This window comes from Perognathus longimembris, chromosome 28 (assembly GCF_023159225.1).
Source record: "Perognathus longimembris pacificus isolate PPM17 chromosome 28, ASM2315922v1, whole genome shotgun sequence".
NCBI classification, from domain to species: Eukaryota; Metazoa; Chordata; class Mammalia; order Rodentia; family Heteromyidae; genus Perognathus; species Perognathus longimembris.
Window position 1 is genome coordinate 19,598,380 of NC_063188.1, and position 14,522 is coordinate 19,612,901.

Here is a 14,522-nt window from a genome sequence, read left to right on the forward strand (position 1 = left end):
CAAATGTATTCTTTGCTGTTCTTTTTACATTTAAGAGCAAGACACTGAAAATCTGATTATGATCTCCTCATGTGCATTATCTTTCTTAGGACAGCCAACATTGTCAGATGTTTCCTGAGATGGGAAATTGCACTTTCCTGGGATTTTTAACATCAGTTGTTAGTCCTTTAGAACATGAATGAAATTGTTGAGGACATTCCATTTTTCATAACGAATAATATCCATGTACTAGCTCTGACACTCTCCTTCTCCTGTGTCATTAAACCACAGGTCCAGAATTCCCTTGCCTCTTTTATTCTTTCATATTATAGTATATCTGGAAGTCTAGATATTTTTTACACAGACTCTGAAAAAATTTCCCTTTCTGTATTTTTGTCTTCACATTTCTATACCCACATCTTAAGAAGTTCTGTATAGTTGTAATTTGTGAGCAATCATTAGCCAATGTATTTTTTCTCTCCACTGCTTTCAGGCATCTCATTGATCCTTGGCTCACAGACATTTAGCTTTCAATGTTCTCAGTTCTGTTACATATGCCATTATTCACCCACGTTATTTGTATCGCTTCTTTTTGTGTTCTCCTCTTCCATTGTCTTTAATTGTAACATTTAAATGTAATTTTCACAGAGATATAGGAAAAAACAGAAATTGATGTTTTCTTTTTACTTTTAAGATACTATTTTTATGGAACATTTTCTTAAATGCCAGGTTCCCTGCTAATCAAGTGGCCTGCATATCTCATTTAATTACTAGTAAATTATGATTATCTCTATTTTACAGATAACAAAACTGAAAAAAAATTCAGCAAGTTCCTGGTTACATATATAAGTCAAGTTTCAAGCCTAAGTTTTAACCAAGTTGCATGGTCTCTCATTACTGATTTAAAAAATATTATGATACATATGATGTATAGAAAGTAGATGTTTTCTTTCAATATCCCATGAGTAACCATATAAATCTATAATTTTGTTTTTGTAAAAGCAAATTTGCTACCTACTTAACAAAATCAGTGTAAATTTCAAAGAAGTTAAAAATAGGAAGTAACTTCTGTAATGTTTTACTTTTAGGTTTTTATTATAGAAATTAATCTGCATCTTTCTAATGGAATCATGGGTATATTTTATGAATATTCATTCCCAGACCAAGAAAGTATTATTTACCCATCCGATTTAATTCTAAACTTTTTCTTTTTTTTTTTGGCCAGTCCTGGGCCTTGAACTCAGGGCCTGAGCACTGTCCCTGGCTTCTTCCCGCTCAAGGCTAGCACTCTGCCACTTGAGCCACAGCGCCGCTTCTGGCCGTTTTCTGTATATGTGGTGCTGGGGAATCGAACCTAGGGCCTCATGTATCCGAGGCAGGCACTCTTGCCACTAGGCTATATCCCCAGCCACTTAATTCTAAACTTTTTAAGATGCCATGGCATGTAGATCAAAATATATTCTACTTTAAAAAGAATTCATAGTTACAGAGATCAGATATGTTTCTTATATTAAGTGTTTCAAATATAGGAGTTTTCTTTCATATTCTTGGGTATTAGTCTCACGAATCCATTTCCCAAGATACTAAAATATACCAATGCTCAAATGCTTTGCATAAAATGATGCATTGGCATGTAGTTTAACACTCCTTTGTGAGAGTATAAACCATTCAAAATTAGTTATGGAAACAATGCAATATACAAAATGTGTTATAACTTGTTGCTGTTTTGCATTGTTAGGGAATAATGACAAAAAAGTAGAATCTTATATGTTCAGTGAAGATGAGGCCCAAGTAAATTTAGCAAACAAATGAACCATGTGGTGACCAAAACTCAGACAATGAGTGCCCAGGAGACAATAAAGATCTGTGAAATGATGGAAGCAAGAGAAGAGTGCCTTACACATCACATCCTTCTCACAGATCCAACTTATTGCTTGGTATGCAATGTTTAATTTTTGCTTCTTGGAAAATGTTGGTATTAATTTGCTAGCATTATGTTCCATGGTAGATGGAATCCAACAAATATGTAGAATTTAAGTTATGGAGTTCTGATTGTACTAAGATTCTCTTTGAAAGCTTTCAATAGTAGTTTGTTAGCTAGGAAAGAAGAACTTTGAAATTACCATACATCTGTATTTATTCTAAATGCTTCTCTACATGAAGGATTTCAAAACCCCTCATTTAGAAGGAGTGGAACACACAGCAAAGCAAACAGGCTTCAGGCTATAGGACATTGTAGCATTTTCTTAAACGTATTCATTCTGCATTTCAGTATATATCATCTGGATATTATCCTGTTGGAAATATGGACACAACTGAGAAGAAACTGTAGAAGTATTTGGAATTCCTGTTGAGAAGATGGCATAGTTGCACCATAACTCTTTTTTTTTCATTTTTTCCCATTTATTTATTGTCAAAGTTATGTACAGAGGGGTTACAGTTTCATAGGCAAGGCAGTGAGTACATTTCTTATCCAGCTTGTTCCCTCCTCCATCATTTTTCCCTTGCCTTCCCTCTTTCCCACTTCCCTTCCCCATGTGAGTTGTACAGTTGGTTTATAGCATATAGTTTTGTAAGTATTGATGTTGCATTGGTTTGCCTTTTTATCCTTTGTCGCTCGAATTTTTTTATTCCCTTTCCCTTCTCTAGTTCCAATACATGTATATACAATAACTAGGGTACCAAAATCTGCACCATAATTGTTTTGACAGAAAGCATTATCTTCTCACCATTAGTTCAGATATTCTGTTATGAAGCTTTCCAAAAAATAAAGGAATCTCAAAGATATTAATAAGATATACACCAATTTAGTGTCATTTGGGGGAAGAAGTAATTCCTTGTGATTTTTCAAAACAAGATAATTTGTGCCTGGGATCATTCTTTCAGATTTGAAAAGAATAAATCAAAAGGATATAAAAATGTGAGTGCTAGTCATAAATGCTAAGTATATATATATATAGTATAAGATACAGATTATGTTCATCTGTCTATTCCATCATATATATACATATATATATTATAAGGGAATGAAGATATATAGGATAGCTGATCAACTATCCTAAACTTGGAAAAGAATATTTTTATTTATTAATAAATCTAATCATTAGAAATATTAAATTAGCCAAGTGCTTGTTGCTCATGCCTGTAATCCTAGCTACTCAGAAGGCTGAGATCTGAGGATCACTGTTCAAAGCCATCCTGGGCAGGGCAGTCAGTGAGACTCTTATCTCCAATTAAAGATCAGAAAACCGGAAGTGGTACTGTGCCTCAACTGGTAGACTCAACTAGCTTTGAGGTGAAGAGCTCTGGAACAGCGCCCAGGCCCTGAGTTCAAGTCCCACGACTTGCGGGGGGAAAGAAAAGAAAATTTTAACCATTCATTTTTTGGTCTTATCCATCCCTGTGAAAACATTTTGCCTAAACTTAGCAGATAAACAGATGAATTATTTTATGGCAATCAAAGCTTGGGCTAGAGTAAATACTGACATTTGAAGACGGAATGGACTGCAGAATAATGTTTAATACAGCTCATCTTTTAAAAATTGTTGAGATTGGATAAGGTAATGGCAACTGTGCAGAGTATGAATACATATGGTTCTTTTCTTGAAGAATGGACTTAAAAATAATTACTTGAGCAGTTAATAGGAAGAGTATTTTATTCCTTTGTCTTCTGAAATCCAGAAACTAAGTATAAGAAGATCAAATCAGCATAAAAAAATAAGCATTCATTTGTTTGCTGTATCCTTTCTGTGATAGTGGGATATAAGAAATAAATGAATCTTACTAAGAATAGTACATTGATTCATATGAAGCAATACAAGAACAATGTCTTAACTGAAAATGTGTTAAAAATAATGGTGTATAATCAAGTTCTATATTATGGAAGGTTTAAATAATATGGCTAGTATTATAGGAGTTGAAAATAGGGAGAGCAACTGTAAGCTAGAGTATTAAAGACAAACAGTAGAAGCAAATATTAATAATCCTTCCAATATGTAAACTGCTATATATACTCTTAAAATGCAAACTATAGTATGTGGAATGTTAGCATCATATACATATATGTATTTATGTTTATATACAATTTATACTATATATAATTTATATTATATTATTTACACTATGTAATATATTATGAATATTTAATTTTTAAAAATCTTTGGGTGGTACCATCCTTCCAAGATCTGAGAAATGGTTTAGTCAGATTCTATCAAAAATAAAATGTTGGAATGTAGATATTTCTATAGATACATATTTAGAATTAAAAATAGATAAAGCAAATCCAATACCACCACAGAACACAGTTCTAAGACAAGAAATACCCTTGAGATTTGCAATTGCACTGATTTCAGAAGTTCAAAAGTATAGATAGGTATTCTCCTATCTATCTCTGCTTTTCTTTGTTAGGAGAGGAGTATTGTGATTCAGAAGTGAGAGTTATATATAGTCGTAATCAATGAAAACAGAGTTTAAAGCAATATGGACAGAAAGAATAACACAGAATCACTTTGACAAAATATTAACTACAGATACAGTCTAGCTCAACAATAAACAACTAGGAACCAAAGGACTAAAGAAAACAAAGAAGGAGTAAAAGACCAGAAATAAAGGAAAATGGATTGAGGTGAAATTAGAAGAAAGATTAAGAGATGCAATGGTCCTAGCAGAGAATCACATAGCTCAATAGCTGTGTACATATGACCATATAAAATGATGCTAATCAAAATGACTCCAGGGCTGGGACATAGCTCAGTGGCAAAGCACTTGTCTAGCAAGTGTAATGTCCTGGGTTCGATCCCCAGTACCAAAAAAAACCCAAAAAACCAATAAAATCAAAATGACTCCAAGGTATGGAAACAAGAGGGATTTATTTCTTTTGTTTCTTTGTTTGTGTTTTTTAGTGAACTGTGTCGTTATTTCTTTTTTCATTCATTTTGTTCCCTTTGGTTTGTCCTCTGTGTTTTTTGGTTTGTCACTGTGTTTTTGTTTTTATTTTAGTACCCTGTGTCATACAAATATATTAATGTGATTTGGGGAAGAGAAGGAGAATAACAAAATGGTGAGTCAAAGGACCAAGGGTGAACCAATGCAACAGAGATACTCAAAGACACTATGTTGGAAATAAACTTTACAACTTGGAGGGGAGGGGAGTCACGAGGGAGGGAAAGTGGGAGAAAACAAGGGACAGGGGTAGCAATGTTCAACAAGAAATTTACTCATTATCTTACTTATGTAACCCCTCTGACATCAGCTTTACAATAAAATAAAGTAAAATTAAGGAAATAAAGAACTCCTATGATTTCAAAACAAAAGAAAATCACATTAAATTTCTTTATTAAAATAGGCTTGAAGGACAAATAGTTATTTCTCAGGATAAGAAAACCAATATCCATAAATATGAAATTAATTTTAATCTAATTTGGAAGAAAACTATAATATAGTGCTTTTTCTCAATAACAGCATAGAGCTAAAGTATAAAATCCCTTAAAAGGGACCACAGGTGATGATATTGAGGAATTAGAATTTTTATCCAATGGAGAAATATTGGAAAATAATTTGACATTACTAATATGGACACATCTTACAACCTTAATCATTGCACTCTGTGAAATATTTTTTCTTTGAAGAAACTCTCCTCCATTTTTACTAAAATACATGTAATAAAATACTGATAACAACACTTGTAGAAAGCCAATCTAAACACACAAACACACATATAGTTATAGCATTAGTAAACTAAATTTATAAACTATGATACCTTTATATATATGCATGGTGACCATGGATGCATGCATTAACATGGATGGATTTCAAAAATAGTATCATGCTGAGAGATAAAAATGAGCCCAACAATACCATTTTAAATCGTTATTATTAAACTGATGAGAACAGATACTACACATGATCTTAGCCAAAAGATTTCAATGTGCCATATGTAATTGTAGCCTCTATTATTGATGATCTTCTTGTATCACTTTCCTGTACACTTTCTCTGTATCTTATCTGAGTATATTGGAAACCAGGTATACTGGTATTAGAACTAGAAAATTGGAAGGGAATACCAAAATTGAGAGACACAAGGTAAAAAAAGACAAACAACCACAAAAGCAATACTTGCAAAACTGTTTGGTGTAAATGAACTGAACAACTCATGGGGGGGGGGGGGAGGGAAAGGGGGAGGGGGAGGGACAAGGCAACAAACAGTACAAGAAATGTATCCAATGCCTAATGTATGAAACTGTAACCTCTCAGTAGTTCAGTTTGATGATAAAAAATTATATATATTAAAAAAATAAAATCGGTATTATTTCATATATGCAGTACTTAAAATAGTATTACAACATGGACGTGTTTGCCAATATTCAATTATATTTTAGGGATGAATTTAAATATAATACAATTATTTTCAGAGACAGAAAATCAGCACAAAATTAAAATGATATGTATTTTTGGAGAAGGTAGAAGAAAGATTCAAACATGGAGTTATATACAATGAGTTTTAATAGCATCAGAAGTACTGTGATTCTTAAGTTTGATGGCAGATACAGGCTTTTATTCCTATTGCATTTTTAGTACATAGTTAATTCTTTGAAAATGTGTGAGCACTTTCTTTTCTTCATGTTTGTACTTCATGCTGTATGGCTTCTTCTAACCTATTTTCTAGAATCAGATCACTGATTTTCTATTTGTGGCTCTGTGTCTACATTTCTGTGAATGTCATACATAACTTTTTGATTTTCATAATTGCATCTTTTCAGTTCTATAATTTCTGGTTGTTTAACTTCAAATCTGCATTATGCTTTTTATAGTTTCCAATGCCTTGCCAAAATTTTAAAAGATTGCATTTATTTCACAGGAATAATAAGCACAGTTGTTTTACATTCTATATCTGATGATTACATGATTGCCATTTGCCTCCTCATTGATTATTTGTTATGAATTTTATTCGAAAAATTATTTATATATTTAGTTGTTATCACTAAATGAATATTTTTCTTCTTGATTAGCATCTGGAGTCACCAGCTGTGCAAGAGCAAGATATGAAGAATATGCATGAATCTTTTGTTATCCATACAGTACTTTAGAGTGTAACTTTTCTGGTGTTCCAGGATCCAACAACTATTTTTGGATAAATGCAACATTTTTGAGTAAGCACCAATTGTCAATGATAATTCTTTACTTCATTACTGTAAATCTTTTCTATTATCTTTGTCCCTACTGCTCTATTATATTAAACTGCTGATTGCTGGGGGTTTGTTTTTGTTGTTGTTTTTGATTTATGAGTCCTTTATTTCTTTTTAATTTTTTTTATTGTCAATCCAAATACAGATGGGGTTACAGTTTCATATGTAAGGCAGTGAGTACATTTCTGGTTCAACTTGTTACCTCCTCCATTTTTCCCTTGCTTCCCCCCTCCCCTTTTCCCTCTTCTCCTCATGAGTTGTACAGTTGGTTTACACCAAATGGTTTTGTAAGTATTGCTTTTGGAATGGTTTGTCTTTTTATCCTTTTCTCTCGATTTTAGTATTCCCTTTCCCTCTTCCCTAGTTCTTATACACGTATATACAATATCCAGGGTACTCTGATCAGACACAGTGATAGCAGGGGTAAAAGCACAGGAAGGGAATATGAGAGAAAAAAGGGTACTGTTTAACATGGCATGTTGAAAATAATTACAACAATGATATATCAGTTGTTTCCATAACGTGGATTTCATTATGCTTAGCATCATCTTATGTGCTCATAAGAGCATAGCTATTGGGCTATTGTGGTTTTCTGCTGTGACTAACCTAAACATGTACTAATTATTCCCCACATAGGGTTCATGTTCCTTTGGTTCTGGCTCACTTCTGTTAAAATTTTAAAAACCAATCATTATTGCCTTTTCTGCTCAAATCATTTCATGCTTTTATTCACTTACTGAACATATTTAAACTTCTAAATAGATATCCATTATCTTCTTCCAACCTGCCTGGCTGATGTCATATTCACCCCACTATCTAATTTCCATACTGTACAGGTGCAGAATATGGTTCCTTTTTCTAAACACATATTGTTTAAATGTCTTAACCATCCTCTGTACCTATTATGCTTTTTTGCCTCTTCTGTACTTCATGACCTCACCCTTCAGTATCTCACTCAAATGACCTTTCTTTGAAAATACTACCTTGTCTTCAAGATAGAATTAATGGCTTGAAAAGTGAAACAAACAAATTTGTTAAAAATAATTGGAAAATTTTCCAAGTATAAAATTTCATAAACTGTAACTGTATGTCTTCAATAGGTATTTAATTTATCTTTGAATATAGGATTTGGGTGAGTTAGTAATGTTATTGTATTGCAATGCCTTTTCTGTTATCTTGTGTATTAAATAAAATGCATTTTTATAACGAGAGTCTTTTATTCTTTAATAATGAGAATTTTACTTTGAGTGGTCCGTTCTCTCTGATTTGGCTGTGAGAAATATAAAGGAATAACCTATTATTTATCTTCATATCACTTGTACCTAGCACAGTTCCTGTAATGAATGTAACTGGATGAAAGTAACCAAATGAAAGATAAACAGATGGGATCAGACTGGTAGCTTACTAGTAGAGAGCTTTCATAGAATGTGCAAGAATCTAGATTATAGCATCAACTCTCTCGACAAAAAAAAAGGGCTAGATATTTACAGATTTAAGAAATTCTTTAATAAATGGAAATAGGTGAACTAGTCAAAAATAGTAAGATCAACTTCATTAAAATATTGAAATTAAAACGGTTTTGCAGACAGCCTTTTAACCTGTCATCTATGCTTTGAGTGTCCATTGTGAGAGGAATTTCAGATAAAACAAAATTACCCTACTATCTTAGGTGACTTATCTGATCTAAACTATAGAATGATGTTAATTACACAGGAGCAGTGAAGTACATTTTATCCTAGGCTGCATCAAAAGCAAGTCACTGTGAAATGAACTGAATGATTTAACAGCACCTCGTGCATAAAAGGTCCTCCTCACCTTAAAGGTTTCAGTATAGCCTCCTAATTTGATTTCTGTTTTGTTGTGCTATCTTCATTTTATGGTCTTTAGTTCTCCTTATTACAAATGTAATTTTTAAGGGTCAAATTAATTTAATTTCACTTTGGCTTTGGGATGCCTGAATGCAAGGTTGTGAAAACCACTAGCTTAAAACTGGTGCACTTCACAACCTTCTGCCAAACCCCTCTAAGTCAGCAAGATATCGACAGCAAATAGTATGAAGAGATCTCACAGCTGTGCTGTAATATGGAAAATTACAAATATCCTAGAGCATTATCACACTTCTCTAATTCTAAATATGATGACCATTCAAAATACAAGGAAAAACTGCTTCCTTCCAGGAAGAATGTTCTGAGTACATTGTCTCAGAATTAAAATATTTTAAGGAAGCATTTGGATTAGCAACAAACATCACTTATCTTGAATATAATACTTATTTGATCACTTTGTTAATCATGGCTCTTCAAGTATATTATGACCTTTTGGAGAGCAGGAACCACATAATATACTACATTATGGCCTATCTTCATACCCCATTCTAATAATTGCTATATTGAGGAATTATGACTAACATTGAGAATTTAATGTGAATTATTATCAGGAGAAATCTAGACATTTAAAGAACAAATATTTATATTCAATTCCATAATCTTGTATGAAATCTGTTAATAACTGTTGCAGTTATGGAGGTTATGTCTGCTACATCTATTAGGATGTCATTCCATTCCTTACATTTGTATCTCAACTATGTCTTTTACTATCTGTGTATCCTTGGACTACACTTTAACTTTTGTTTTGTCTTTGTATACTCTTCTGTGACATTGGAATAATAATAAGAGCATTGCTTTATTAGCATTACTGAAAAGATTAAATGAGAATAGACAGTTGGCATAATACTTGGATCACAGTAAGTATGCAATTAGTTTATTTTATTTTCTCAGTTTCATATAAATAAATACATAATGGAGGCAGAATTTGAGTGTTCATTTGTGTGATTTCAGAACCATCTTGAACCACGCTGAGTAAGTTGCACTATCAACTATACAATTTCCAACTGCATGACCACAAGTTAGCACACTGTTCCCTGATATAGTTCATATTGTCTTAGTTAACATATGGAGGATTTACTTAGCACATGTAGATATAATTAGAGAAAGTATATATGACCATCAAGAAAGTGACAGGAAGACATAGGTTTTATTTTCAAGGACATTATGGGAATTCTTTTATAAAAGAAGACAGTGAGATAATAACTAATGAATAAGTTTTTATAAGTAAAGAGTAAATGACATGTGGGGGTTGAAATGTGAATAAAGACAAGAGACAGCTGTTTGGGAAGGTTAATTAGACTGGACTAAAACAGGCTTTTTCAATTATTCTTCCAAATACAACAAGACACTCTGTGTGCATTTATTTTTCCACGGTTTTCATTTATTTTCAGATCCTAAGTATAGATTTCTTATTTTTTTCACTTAATTTTACTGATTTTTCTGAGACTGCTGCATAGGCTCAAAGAAGAGTAAACTGCTACCTCAGCACAACATCACAAAACATAGTGATATATATTGACTCTCTGTCAAATATCAAACTGATCTTATAAATTGCTTTGATGACTTATAAGGCTGTGTTTATTGTGGATATAGTTTTATGGTATGATGACTAGCACTTGTTACCTAGAATAGACTAAACAATCTTTCCAAACTAAAGGGACACAATTTATTAGTTGCAAAAATATTCTGAATTTCCATTTGACCTCTCTCCTGATTAAAGAAAAATCATGTTCCCTCTGCCAGCAGAAAAGACAATAGCAAGTGTCCAAATAGATTGAATTTCTACGGATAATATCCATGGGTGATGCAGATATATTTTATCTTATTTATGTCATTGCCTTCAAATAATGGTATAAATAAGATGAATTATTCAAAGCATATTCCATTACAAAAGGAAGTTTGTTAGAATCAATATTGGTCATAAGAACATTAGGAACCCTTACGTAAACTCCTCTGATCTTTATTAAATAAAGTGTAATTTTTGTGACGAATTTGCAAATGCTTTATTTCAGTCCAAGCTAAGGAGTATACATTTAGTATTCTACAGTGTCTCATGCAATTCTCATGCATGCTCTTCTGCCCTTTTGAGATAATCTACTTTGAAATATGCCTATTCCACTTCTCCCTATTTTTCAGTTCTTATCTCAGTAAGTATTTTATCAAGGAAGCCTTCCATGTCCAAGGACTATCTCAAATGCTACTATTTATGCTCAGAACAGGAATCTTTCCCTTTGCGCAGTAGCAGTTAAAAAATCCATGTTCTTTTGTGTGCAATTACTTTATCACTTTATCTTCTCCCACTTTTACTATAAGTGCATGAGGGCAGTGACCTGATTACATCACATAATTTCTGGATCACATTGAGTGTGTATCAAAGATTTGGTGAATGAATGAGTTTTATCAGACCACACACATCTAAAAGCAAATCATTTGCTCTGCTTTATAAAAAAAGGGTATTTATTTTTATTACATACTGTATATAGACACATACATTTTGCTTGCGAATTCAAAACAAGTTTCTTTTGTGTGCAATTACTTTATCACTTTATCTTCTCCCACTTTTACTATAAGTGCATGAGGGCAGTGACCTGATTACATCACATAATTTCTGGATCACATTGAGTGTGTATCAAAGATTTGGTGAATGAATGAGTTTTATCAGACCACACACATCTAAAAGCAAATCATTTGCTCTGCTTTATAAAAAAAGGGTATTTATTTTTATTACATACTGTATATAGACACATACATTTTGCTTGCGAATTCAAAACAAGTTAGGAATGAAGATTTATTTACTTGCTGTTAGCACTACAATGTACATTAGATTCCTCTGTTTAATTTGTGATTAAAGAAAATATATCCAATAATTTTCTATCGTGGACTTTGCTAGATTAAAAGTGTCAAATGAGTATTCAATATTCCAACCTGCAAAGCACAGTAACTTTAGGAATGCATTCTTTTCATTAGTCTCAGTTCTCCAGAGATAGAAATAGGTGGGTAGATAGGTAAATCAAAGCATCGTAATGATGAAGATGAAGACGATGGTAGATACAACCATATATACATACATATATATATATATATACATGTGCATACACATCTATGGATATGATAGGGGATATATTAAAGAAGAGATTTTGTAATTATGGATACTGAGGAGCCTCACTGTTTGACAAGACAAACTGCAGCCTTAGAAACTGAGGAAATGAAGCAACTCTCAGCCTTTGGCTAAAAACGTGAACTCGTGGGAGACACTGGTGAAACACTAGATGTCCAAAGGACACAAAACTGCACTCTAATGTCCATGATAGGAGTGTTTCAGCTTTAGGAATAGTGAGTGAATTCATCTTTCCTCTGATTTTCATTCAGGTTCTCAGCAAATTGGATGGTGACCATTTGCCAATGTCATCAGTAAACCCTCATACACACAACCAAAAATATTATACTAAACCTGTGGTTATTGCTTAGTCCACTCTATGGGACACCTAAAATTTATTAATCTGGTTTTGTAAGTTTAAGTAACTTTCAGTCAGTATTTGCATTCTAAATATTATGGGAAACAAAATATTTTTTCATAATGCTACTAGCAAGTTGGCATAACAAGTGAACATCATGCTTAACCCAAATGTAATTTTTTCTTGTGTGTTCTTGCATATAAAAGGTCTTTTCTCACTCTGCTTTGAGAACAGAGATTGAGTCACAAAGATAATTAAACACCTTCCCAAATTCTTGTCTTATAATGAATACCCCCTAAGTGACTCTTCCTGACATGGAATTTATATGTTCAAACATATATACACTGTGTGAATTGAAATTATAATAGAAGTCAAAAAACAAGGAGTATCTGATAGTCTCAGCAATAAGCTATGTCATCTTAATCAAGAAATATTTCTGTTCTATCTCCTTTATTTGTCAAGTTTGGCTTATCATTCCTGAATTGCCTATCTAAAAATTATATGGAGAAAAACTGTATGGAAAACGATTTTGAAAAATAAGAGGTATCATTCAAAGTCAAATAGAATAGTGACCATATTACATATATGAGATCTCCTATGAGTCTACAGAATATGTAAATATCAAACAAAACTGAAGAGACTGATATTCCTTCTCTGAAAGCTCAGACACAACGTGTAACTTGCATAATCATTTTTATCTATCCAAAGAGCTTCTTCCAGAATTGAAAGAAATCTATAAATCGCTCACTTCCCTTTTTACCCTACTTGCTGAATCAGTCTTTGTGAAAGAATCTCCTCCAGTGTATAATATTTTGAAGAAACTTTAAAGAAAACTCTTTGCCCAGAAACTGCTGATTCAGCACAGTGAATGAGGTGACAGAGATGTATTTGGAGGATTTCATTGCCAGGAATGTAGTCTGACCAACTCTACACAAATAAGGAGGTACTTGTTTGGCCAAAGGAAGCACACTGCTTACAAATCATTGCATGTGTTTCAGAATTTGAAAGCATATGGAGTAAAAAGGTATCACCATGGTTTAAAGGCACTGTTTTATGCATTCAAATAGTCCATATTTAATTTATGACGCATACTAATCCCCTTTTCTTCTTTTCATGGCCCAATACATAATACAAAAGCCAGCTAAAAAGGCACCCTATAGTACGATATGTCATGATGCCACAGGCCATGAAACTAGGAAAGCCTACTTTTCTATAATGCATAATAATAAATCAAAATTATTCATAAGCATGATTGAAGACAAATAATTCTCCTGGCATACAAAAGCATTATGCTGAAACTGCTTTACCAAAACACCTGGAGTGTTGAAAGGCACAGCATTATATTTGAGTGATTCTAATCTTTAGTAACATGAAGTTTTCCTGAATCTTGTTCACACTTATTAGCTGCCAGACATAAAGGCATTATGAAGTATTATTGTGAAAGGTATCACAATGTGACAGGAAAACATATGTGTCAGTAATAGGTGGTAGATTGCAGATGGTGATGCTGGAATGCAATCTGAATAAGTCTTCTTCAAACCAACTTGCAAAAAGCAGTCACTCAAACTAATTGGATGATCCACATGAATTACTGGCTTTTCCAGGAACAACTGATACTTATCTTATTTCTATAGCAGACAAAAATGTAAGCCAATTAATCATTAAAAATAAAGAAACAAGTCATTTTTCCATTAATACCAATTTTAAACTTTCATGTTGATAGCTGGTTGGAAAAAAAAGGAATAATTTTTACTTTAAAATAACATTTTCACTCCTTTATTTAATGTTCCTTTAAAATTTAGTCCATGGTAGAGAGAAAAAAATACTTACTAGAAGTAATCTCTTTTGTGGGTGGGGGGCAGTCATGGGGCTTAAACTCAGGGCCTGAGCACTGTCCCTGGCTTCTTTTTTGCTCAAGGCTAGCACTCTGCCAACTTGAGCCACAATGCCACTTCTAACCATTTTCTATGTATATGGTGCTGAGGAATCGAACCCAGGGCTTCATATATACGAGGCAA